We start from the raw sequence: 10,178 nt of genomic DNA on the forward strand, positions 1-10,178 counted from the left end.
ATACTTTGTCTTGATTCCGCGGGGACGTGGACAGAAGTTAGAGGTGGTTTTAGGGGGTAAAAATCCCACACGTTGGAATATGTGCACCAGTGTCTTTGCAAGATTTCCACCTCCGGAAAAAAATTCCTCCTTGGCAGATGCCCTCAATGTATTACCGCACCTTCTCCCCTTGGACATCTACATTAAATAGACTACAGTACGCAGCGCTGTCAGACTACGTGAATCCGGATGATGAAGCGAAGCCCTACGGCCATAGTTGCACCCTGCATGAAGTACTTTGGGAACTCTGGGCTTCACCAATGAATTACCTCACACGCAGGCCGAGCTTGAGAGGCACTTTACTGTGGCCTTTCCAACTAAGAAAGAGTTGAACACCGGCGACTTGTTTCAAGTTGAGCGGGACGGATCACAGTTGATGTCGGTGCAGAATTTTTTTTGTTTTTTACACTGTGCATTTCGCACAGTGTAACCGAGTCAGTTCTTGAGAATTTGCCAGTGCATTCTAGGGAGAGGTACTGATGATACTGAAAGAATGTCGATCGCTGGGGCATGACCTGAATTTGAAGCGCAATATTATCTGACCGACAGCTAAGCGGTCATTAAGACTTTGAATTGAGCGGCGGCATTACATGAAGGTCCTGGGGGTTTATGTTATGGTCCTCTTTGGACGCCGACTGATTTGGAAATTTCTATCAGAGTGTTGCCGTAACTGGTACTGGTTTAAATTAAGGCGGTCAGCCGCAAATAATCGGGTCGGGCATATTCAACGTCAGTCAGCCCTCTGGGTTCATGGTCATAGGAACGTAAATGGGAATGAGCGGGCTGATGGACTGACCAAGCAGGGCTATGCTTGTTAGTCCTGCACTAGCTCGCGATATGTCCTGGAACGTCAGCGAAAAGTACACCCATAGTGCTCACCAAGCAATACTCTTTGAAGTGAAGAGCAAGTCAAGTGGTTGCTCTGCGAAAGCAATTGACGAGTAAACATTCATAGATGCGTGGGTGGACCAGGACACTATACAAGGTACGGTTTCGGAAAGAGCTCACCGTATCATGCATCGATAGAGACGGATATAGACCCATGAAGAAGCGCCTACAGTCTAGAAAAGATAGAAATTTGAAAGTTAACAACTGCTTCACGGACAGGGACTGGTATTACGGCTACCACTTTTGTGTATTGAAAATTAATTTTGATTTTGTTCTAGAATGCGCGCATCGTTATCGAAGGCCTTTGAAATCCCCCCTCCCCCTAACTTGAGAAGAATTCTCTCGATATAAGCTAGCCATGAAAAGGTCGGACTCCGGGGAGTACTTCACGTCATTTTGCCGGCCTGTGCTTTTACACTCAGAAAGGAGGAGTGACGTGAATCCGGTCTCTAAATATTTTTGACAACTCCTGCTAGGGGCACCTTCATGACCTGTGAACTGTGTTCTGAGAAGATTTTGATTGTCCAAGTCAAGTAGCACCCAAATTGTGCGGTGCCATGCACCACCGATATACTTTTCATGTAAGCAGTTCAGAAGATGCTTCCTAAATCTGACATTGTGTGGTGATGGGTTATCTGAATGCCAAGGTGTGCTCTGACACTACTTTTGCTTGGGGATAAGAGTCAATAGTCTTTCTGATTATAACAACAACAGTCAGGCCTCATGAAAGGGGTTGGAAAGGAGGGAACTCCCGGCGACGACCTTTTTTCGGGGACCTGGAATAACAATTTCAATAAAAAAATCGATAATAGGGAATCCGTATAGCTTTAACTCTAGATCCGTATACTTTTCACCCCGGGGCCCGTTTTTCCTCATAAAAACAACACTCTGCTCGAGCAGCACTAGGTCAGTTGGGTTTCGACTGATCGATATCAAACATCTAATCCGATCGACCAGATCAGCAGAAAGTTCAGAAGTTATCTTCTGAATGCGTATAATTAAACGAGTGCTCATTTGTTTATCGGTTAACTCATCAATACAACGCTCACTGGTAACATCACAAAATTCTCGGAAGGGCGCACTGTCAAAGGCTCCTTCAAAGTTCGTGAACATCATCGTTGCATACTCGCCTTTTAGAGTTGCGCCGCCTACCTTTCAAAGTAAGGAGTGAGGTGCCGAATCACACGACCTTTCACACTGGTAGACATGTTCACTTTCATTGAGCGGATATCACCTTAGCGCTTTTTGCGAGTTTGGCACTCAACCAGTCTCTCTAGATATCTGAGGGTGAATGATGTTAACCTTATTTGCTTTGATTTCTATGCGTTTGGATAGTCCATAGTTTCCATATAAACTCCGCTCTAACCTTCTCCCAAGAGGTAAGCACGTAGTCCAGAGGAAGACGTCAGAAAGATATTTCCTGGAAGTGGCTCTCAATGCTCTAAACCCCCTTTACGATTGATGGATATATGCCATCACGGGTAACTACCGGTCTTGCAATGTTCCAGTTTATTTTACAAGATTTTTATGTTGAAAGGTTTCGAAAAACTGTTAATTGTCTCCTGTCCAATTCAATTAACTGTTCTCCTAGTGAGTCGGTACTGACTCGACTCCGGAGTTCGTAAAAGAATCGGCGATCCATCCCATCCTGCACAGTCTCGAAGTTTCTCTTTCGCCTCCCAGTTTTTCATAGAGGAGTTTTAAAAGAATTTTGTTTCGAGCTTTATACGCGTGGTTTATAAGTACATACGTCTAAGGGTAGGTGAACAGAGGCATCCTCGACGATATGGTCATGTAATTCATGCTAACGTGAACTTTGGTGATTGATCTGAACATCGAAGTTTCTTAAAATGCTTTCAAGCTAATCGATTTTTCCCCGGGCCAAGCCAATGGCCGAAGAAAATCACATATTTCTTTGTGACAAGTCCCTACGTAATAGGATAAAGGTTAAAGAAGAAGAAGCACACAGAGATCACTGAGATGTTACTTTTCCTACCATTAATCTGGTCCTGTAAGACGAGCGCAGGTCGGTCTTGGGCATAGAATTGTTTCAGTATGTCTGCTTCTAACAAATTTAATATTGGGATCCAGGCACTAGGGTTTGTTAATCCGGTTAATGGCCCAACACTACGGATTTTGTTAAACAGGACATATGTCTCCCATAACAAAATGGCACCGGCAAAATAGACGAGCAGCCCTGCAGCATTGTTAGTAGTTACGTCTGTGTAGTCTTATATGTCCATGGTATAAAACAGGCTCCGACTGCGTCTGTTGTTGCATTTTACCAAACCTAGTGTTGAAACAACTACCTTATCCTTATTTCTAAGGAACTTCGCCTTTCTCCGCACTCTGCCATCGACATGGAAGCTTCCCAGGTTCGCGGTGTCCGGTACACGTGAATCCGTTTGCACATACTGGTATTAGATCAATGGCGTGCACATCGCCAGCTTTCCTTTCTTCTGTTTCCTTCTTGAAAGCAGCGGGAGAGAAGGTTCTAGGCAATGTTTGGCCTGTAGTCTACCCTCATTTGCGACTGAAATTTTTTCTGCCATGCTTTTCTTTCCATTTCTCAGAAGATTTTCATTTCTCAGGATTAAGATGGAAGGGGGTGGAGGTGTTTTCGAGTAAGCTGGTCCAGAAACACATGGTAGAGAATACTAGAGTAGGAGTGCAAGCTTCTGAGGAAGAACTGAAGAGAGCTGAAGCACATTTTAGCAAACCGGCAGTGATGGCGCGTAGCAGGAGTTGCCACGCGATGTATGCCCTAAATCCACGTCCACTTATGTTCAACCAAATGGAGAACAACTTACTCCCACTTTTTTTGTTCCACAGACCCTTTTTTTCGAGCTTAGCAAGTGTCAAAAATCAAGAGGCGGCGAAGACGACTTACGATGTCGTAATAAAACAGAGGCAATTCATTAGATCCTGTCGGACGTTTGACCTGAGAGTAGCTAGCCGAAGCGGTTCGCAAGTGCTTCCGCCAAGCTTTGGTCTGAATTGTGGACAGATGTATGTTCAATTGCATTCGCACTCACACCATGTTTCGCGTAAAGGAGCGTTTAACACCTGCGAAAGGCTTCGGTCCCGTTGCTCCCAGGGCAGATGGGTTGCCTCTACCCTAGTGCAAAAACCTAAGCCGGCCGTCTTCGTCCCCTTTCGTTCTTTTGACACTTGGGTGCTTAGACCGAAAAGGGAGATCCGTGGACCAAATAAGTGAGGAGCAAACTTATGACTCCCCAATTTCTAAACAAAAAAGTTTTGAGACTTAGATTTTATATAGTACTTTTCGTAATTTTTTTCAGATTTGTTAGGTGGATTGTCTCAGAGTCAAAGCTCCAGGAATAGAGTACGGTATAGGATTGTGGAAAATGCTGGACGGTATAGAAAAGAAGCGGCCTATAAACAGTTTAATTAATTTTCCATGCCAGTCCGGAATAAACGGCCAATGGAGAGGCAGAGGTCACTCGTAGGCCGTGAGACCAGTCGGCACTACAAAATTAATTCCTTTCACAGTATTAATTGACATGATAATGAAACTGATGCTTAATCTAATTGAAGTTGATTATGAAGTTGAGAAAAAGCAGATACCTTATATACTATAAGTAAGGAAAAAGGAAAGATAGAAAGATTAACCCTCATATTAGGTGAGGTTAAATGAATATTCCCACAGATTTATCCCCTCAAATGAAAATTTTATAGCGTTGATCCTAATTGCAACTCTAGCCGTTTACCGTTCAAAATGGCACGTCAATTAAAATTGACCCCGCTGCAACTGCGACAAGTTAAGTATCTAACAAAACTATTATTTGAGCAAACTTCAAATGTAATTTCGTATTCCGTATAATCCAATTAAATGTGTTTAACATTTTCATTTATTTCCAGCCATATTTGATATAACAATTGATTCGGGGAATGTAGTAATGTCAAATAAAAAGACCAACTATTTTGAAATTCTGATATGCCATCCCGGGTTAGTCTCTAATTTTCCAGTCCCCCCAACAGTTAAAAATTAATCAGATCCCGTGGAATTACATTATCCTGGTATGTTGCATTTAAGCCCGATGTGAATAGAAACTGAAATAGTGGATACTAATCACCATTGCTCTCTCGACTGCAGAGGATGAACGCGGGGGTTATGATTGCATCCGCAAACCAACAAATTTAATTTCACTTGGAACTTCATAATTAGAAGATAATTTGGGTACTACACGAATTCCGCAGTGAGCACATGATTTGACTGCATTTCTCCGACAACCTTTCCGGTTGGATTTATCATGGAATGGATTTGTGTGTAAACATTTTGAATGTAATATGTATCTGGAATCGTATTGTGAATTAAACATAATCAGGTTATTAGCTTATAAGAGCAGTAAAGCCGACGAACATAATGACCTTCTCACAAAGGTATTAGGTGGGCCCCCTGCCCTGCCCTACTTGATCCACTCACTTCGAATGCCGGTAAATTGGACCATTCCTAAGGAATATAAGAAGAGCACCTCTCTGGTTGGTATTTGCGTATATATATATATTTGCGAAGAGAATATCAACAGAAATAATAGTGGAGAGAAGAAGAATAAAAATGTCTAAATGTCTAAAGCTTGAAAAAGATACCGTGTGCTGCCTTAAAACAATCTTAAAGAAAAACTATGTAGACGTAATAAACGGATACAAAAGCGCAAAAATTCTTTTGTTAGCTATGCCATGCAGACGAATCTGACAATTAGATGCTTTTGAAACCTAGTGTCGGTAACGTATTATAATAAGTCAGAATGTGAGGAATCTTTTAATTGCGCTTTTCTTTCGCACATAGCTAAAAATTCAAAATATTCCTTCATATATTCCCAGACTTCCAGATATATATACATATTGGAATTATAAAAATTATGACCATCCTAAACAAACAAACATTGTTCATTACTGCATACTGATTCATCCATACATATATATGAGCATACATACAAGTCTAAATCGATCACACGCAACTAAATATCTTCCCTTTACTCCCTTATCTTCCCGTACTCCATACGCCAAAACATAATTATGCTTTTCTTCAGATTTTCAGTTAGATGGGGACAGTTTCACTTTTTGGGTACACATTTTGAACCCTCACTCCCCTATGTTTTACCCAGTATTAGAAAAAACGGCAGTTTTGAAGAGCACTGATCGATCCCTTTCATTTGATACCCCACATGACTATATTGTCTGGAAAAAAAATTATGCCCCCCTTTTGCATGTCACGCAAAATGATGCCACTCGTTGGATGTAAAAAGTTCCACAGACCACATTCTCTAACCAAATTGGGTGACGATAACTTCGGCCGTTTCCGAGTAAAACGGGAGTGACACACGCGGCTCCTGTGAGGAGTTGCTAGATCCCCTAGTAGGCGCAACACCAGCTGGCAAATAGGGGTATACCCATTGATGTGTAAATATATGTTCATTTATTTTCTTTTCTGACTGTACATGGGCACGTGTTTGTTCATCTCTGGTGCGTGAACTGAAATGGCTGTAGGAAGGATTCCCAGAACATAAAATCAGAATGGAAGACGAGTGCCGGCGGCTTTTGGGAGGGAGCAAGCGGGCCTTGGTGGTGGATAACTTGACCACCGAGGCATCTAATACTACAAGTGTTTTAGAGCTAGGGAAGGAGATGTTTAAGCGACGAAAACCCTTATCAAGATCGCCAATAACAAAGGCGCAAAATGATGGGTTGAAATGAGATTGCTGGCCGATTAAGGCGGTTTAAACACCCACCGCGTTTGCCCAAGGGGGCGACCACATTAGGTACTCCAAGACCAAGAAATTGATCCATTCAAGGACAAACACCTAATTCACGGTCTCCACCAATGCCAAAACCGGCAAAAACATGAAAGTCCGAAACGATCGTTAAATGCTAAGGGCGAAAGAATGGCAGATAGAGCCATGACACTGAGGAATTACCCTTCAAGCAGCTGCCGAGTTTATCAGAGGTAATCGCAACGTGCACCAAGCTACTGAAAACATAGTGAGAGCTATTAGGGTCCTCTTTGAGAGGTTGTAGGAGAAAGGAGAAGGACCCCAGCAAAAGCTGAAATCGGCCATCCCAACAGTGTCGCAAACCCAATCCGTCGTGCCATCGACTTACCATCACATAAAAGAGTTGAGGGAAATGATGATGATCTTCTAAGAAAAAGGCACACTAGCAGTTCCTAAGAACTGAACTAAAAGTGAGGAAGTCTCAAAACGTGTGGGCCAGGAGCAAGGGTCTGTAATCGAATCGACGAAATCTATGGTTAATGGCAATTCTAATCTCAAACCTAATCTGGCATACATGGAGATATTAAAAAAATCAAAGTTCACCCCGACCTTAAAGATCTAGCCGGAATGTCAGCGCGATCCGAAAGACCCAGAAAGGGGATCACACGTTTGAGCTGAAAAAATCCAGCTTGGTCAAAACTTATATCTTTCGTAACTAAATCAAGAATTCACTTCGCAAAGATGTCATAGTACGGGCCCAAAAACATGAGATCTTTATTCAGTGCAAGGATCTCGATGAGGATGGAGGAACTGGGGAAAGAATCCATTGGGAGTTTGAGAGAAGCATATGGTAGTATTCAAATGGCCGCAATGCGAATACCACTGCAGGCACTGCAGAAATTATTGTCGGCCGACAAAGTTCGAATCGGATGGGTTGTCTGTCGTTTAAGAGAGCAGATTTTATTAAAAAAGTGCTTCTTAGCATCGATCAGTCCGATCGATGCAGAAGGTGTTGGGCCATATTGCTAAAGCGTGCAAAGGAAAGGAGGAGAGATAACTGGCACCGGAAGGGATAAATGTCCGGAATTAACGAATGCATTGACTGCAATGAAAAAATGAAGTTTATTCAAATAAGCGTGAATCATTCTAGGGTCTCTTAGGCTTGATTTGAGCAGACCATCTATGAATCTAACAACGAAATTTCCAACACAAGTGAACCATACAGAAACCGTCATGAGGGTGTATGGGTCACAAATTTGACTGGTATATCGTCGTATATGGCGATATCGTCTAGCGTACGCCAAGCTATACAATCCGCCATGAGCCAGTCTGGCAGCGGCTTAGTATGGGCGAAAATGATCGGTGTGTATGTCAAAAGTCGCTATGCCCTACCCGTCTCACCTTCTCATATTGGACAATCTTGTCTACGACGCAAGGAGCTCAAATCCAAAAATTGTTTCCAGTGATTAGAGAGAATAATTCAAAGGGCCGAAGTCTATGGTAGACCTTTTTCCATTAAGATGTACGTAGTTCTGACCAACGAAGGGGATGTAAACACCTATCGGAAAGAGGTGTCTGCCTAAAACTCAAGATCTGAAGAATTAGCAAGAACTAAACCCATAGCAACCACTGGGCAATTATTTATGCAATATGGGGAGAAACACATGACAGGGAAACAGCATATCCAAATCCAAGAAAGGCATCAGGTTGGTTTAGAAAAGCATTGGACGGGTAAATCTTAGTGGAAGTGTAGCTAGACTAACCTACTAAGGCTAGCGACCCTACGGAAGAAGCTCTACATGTCGCACAGTGCATCTCCAAAGCAGGTAACGCGTCCATGCCTAGGAGATGCTCATTCTCCAAAAGTATACCCAACTACTGGTGGAATTCGATCAGCCTGCCACCGAACCAGTCGAACGGGCCAAAGGGGGGTAAGCAGGATTGACCAGGTGCAAAAAGAGCATACATATATGGAAGCCCGCAAAAACATCAGGCTCGTCATCTAGCGTAGCAACAGCGAATGTTTTAAGAATCTCCGTTCGGAAACGGATGTAAACCCATGGAAGAACGCCTATATAATTGTGATGGGACGATTCAAAAGCCGGTCATCCCCGTACCTCTTGTTGAAAATCATCAAGGGTTATCACTTTTCTCCCAGCAAGAGACTGGCACTAAAACCTCTCAGAGATCTCTGAATGTGACGCAATTTCTGTATTAACCACAGACGAGCTGTTGGAGATCTACAGCAGAATGACAAATGACAACAAAGATCCAGGCCTGGGCAGAATACAAATAGGGCCCTTACGCTCCTTGCGAAATCTAGGACGGGCATGTTCGCTGAGTTGTTCGAAGTGAACATGTCAGAAGGGATATTTCCTGCGACATGGAAGCGGCAGCTGGTATTGGTGCCTAAGGCTGGTAAACCTCCACATGAGCCATCCTCTTATAGGCCCATATGTCTTCTAGACACTTTAGGGAAAATGCTGGGAAGTGTAATTTATAATAGATTGCGCCCGGTTGTTGAGAGCCATGGAGGCCTTCCAGGTCGGTGCCTTCAAGTTGGTTACTGGCTTGGCGAGAATGCGATTCACGAAGAGGGTAGCACCAACAAATATTGCGTGATGGTGACCCTGGACGTGAGTAATGCATTCAATTTGACCAATTGAAACCATATACACAGGGTTGGTAAAGCCAGATCAACCGTCGGTGCCATCAAGTTAGTTACTGGCTTGGCGAGATTGTGATTTACGGAAAGGGTGGTACCAGCAAATTTTGCATACTGGTGACCCTGGACGTGAGAAATGCATTCAATTTGGCCAATTGAACCAATATACAGAAGCTCCTGGTGAAAATTAATGCCCCCACCTATTTGGCTGCTATTGTCGATATCTACTTGTGCTCTGGTATGGCACCGATGATAGACTCCAGAAGCACGTTATCTCCGCGGATGTCCCATAGAATTTCGTACTGTGTGCACTAGAGTGGAGCATTATGCAAAACGACGTATTTCTCCTTTCGGTTCTGGAGGAGGCCACGGTGGTGGGTTTCGCCGACGACATAACACTGGTTGTGGTCGCAAAGACTCGCTGGCTGCCGGAATGGCACTTGTGAAAGAAAAGACCGAAACGGTCCATATTACCGAATGACGTAAGAGAAGTTTTTCTTGCATTAGAATTGGAAATTATATCATCACCTTTAGGCCAGGTATCAAATGTTTGGAAGTGATGATAAATGGAAATCTAAGTATAATCTCGCGGTGTTCCTAGCTATTAAATTATTTGAAATAATTAAGACTTGCTGATTTTGCAGACTTGGTAGTATTGATGAAGGGAACAAGTGATTCCCGAAATATTACAGACAAGCTGAATACTAGCGAATAGAAAAAGCAAGTCTTAATTATTTCAAATATTTCAGGTAAATAGAAAGCCCGATTTTAAGCAGTTTATAGAGTATACTAGCGAAAAGGCGCCCATCACCCTAGGATTGTTTCGAATGTAGGACGGTCACGGTTTACTT

The sequence above is a fragment of the Hermetia illucens genome, chromosome 4, assembly GCF_905115235.1.
Source record: "Hermetia illucens chromosome 4, iHerIll2.2.curated.20191125, whole genome shotgun sequence".
Classification (NCBI taxonomy): domain Eukaryota; kingdom Metazoa; phylum Arthropoda; class Insecta; order Diptera; family Stratiomyidae; genus Hermetia; species Hermetia illucens.